General features: G+C 58.2%; 1 protein-coding gene across 1 annotated transcript in view; it reads left to right on the forward strand.

Annotated features, from left to right (window-relative positions):
* AXIN2 (axin 2) overlaps positions 1 to 1,503 on the forward strand; it is a 27,090-nt gene that overhangs the window by 17,578 nt on the left and 8,009 nt on the right. The gene's annotated exons all lie outside the window — the stretch shown is intronic.

Consider the following 1,503-nt stretch of genomic DNA (forward strand, 5'->3'; position numbering starts at 1 on the left):
GGAGGAACCGGCGCTTTGCGTTGGGCTATCCCGTTAAGTCCATCCCACCACGGAGGCGAGAACAGTGCCTCACTGAACACTTGCTGGTCGACTGAATGAAGGAAAGAGAGAGAGGATGAGGCTGGAGGGATCTGCCCCCTGAGTGAGGGTCGCATCCTGGGACGTTCTCCTTGCGTTGCCCGCGTGGCTGTGTCGTTTCAGTCACCGTTCATCTCTGTGCTCCGCCATTTCTCCTCCGAAGCCCTGGAGGTCGGCTGTCCCTCTTCTTGTCTGTTTCCAACCCCAGCACATGGCTTAGTGCCTGCTTGTTGAATCTACTCCCAATAAGTGTCTGAGCATCCCGTGAGCAGCTCCTTCCTGCGATTGAGATGAGAGGCCAGCGTGGTGTGGAGGGCTTTTCCGGGTCCTCCCCTACGATTTCCAAGTCCCGGGGGGCAGCCAGCCCGTGGCCCCCGCACATAGAGAGCTGCCCCATCTGCGTCTCAGGAGCTGTGCTTCTTGTGGTACCCGGAGGTCCAGCTGCTCCTTAGGGAGGGGAAGAGAGTGCCCAGCTTAGAGCAGCGTCTCTGCTTAGAGTCCTTCCTGCTGGCTTCAGAGAATCCGATTTGTCCGTCGGTGATATCACACGTCGGAAGTGGACACGTCGAGTTGCTAATCCCACGTTGCGTTAGTGTGTGGACTGTTGCCACTTCTCTCTGAAGCCCCTCAGACAGTCCAGGGAAGACTTAAATTTGTAAAATTAGCCTACTAAGTTTGCTTTTCTGGGGACCTCCAGCATCCCCCCCTCAATAACATCCCCCCCACCCGTACAGCAGTATCGATGATGTATTCATATATGTGTGTGTGTATATATTTTTTTTTTTTTTTTTTTTTTTTGACTTGGTGGGGGCACTGGGGAGAGGTATGTGTGTTCAAGGAAAGCTGTACGGCCCCCCAGGATTGTGAATTAGGTGATTCTGTCCTGGGGTGTGCGATTGTTTTCTCATGTGCGGCTCGGGTGGGGAGATGCTAGCCTCTGCAGGCTGGCTCTCTGCTGCCCCCATCCCGCCCCCTCCCAAAGAAAAGGGCCAAAGCAGGAGGCAAACGAGGGTTAGGGGGCAGAACCAGGAGGGGCGGGGGCTGCGGGTACCAGACGATGGCAGGGGGACAGAAAGCCGGCCGCGGGGGTCCTCTCTGCTGGCGGCGGTGGCCGGCGTGCTCGTGCCTGTTTGTATCCCATACCCGGTTTGGAGATGCGCCCTTTTCCCTCGGTAGATGCGCTTCAGGCAGCCGAGTGCAGCAGTGCTCTGCTACAGCCAGCAGCAGCTTGCTTTCCATTTTCTGTGCAAAGAGACGGGCGCAGGGGCGGGGAGCACGAGGGGGTCCGGGGCGGCGGTAGACAGCGCCGCCTCAGAGGTGCGCAGTGTACGGCCGGGAGAGACGTTACCGCTGCGTATGATCTGGGCCCTGTGACTCCTCTTTTCTCCCCCCTCCCCCTTTTTCCTCCCCCCCCTCACCGCCCTT

The sequence above is a fragment of the Neophocaena asiaeorientalis genome, unplaced genomic scaffold (assembly GCF_003031525.2).
Source record: "Neophocaena asiaeorientalis asiaeorientalis breed wild unplaced genomic scaffold, Neophocaena_asiaeorientalis_V1.1 scaffold30, whole genome shotgun sequence".
In the NCBI taxonomy this organism is placed as follows: domain Eukaryota; kingdom Metazoa; phylum Chordata; class Mammalia; order Artiodactyla; family Phocoenidae; genus Neophocaena; species Neophocaena asiaeorientalis.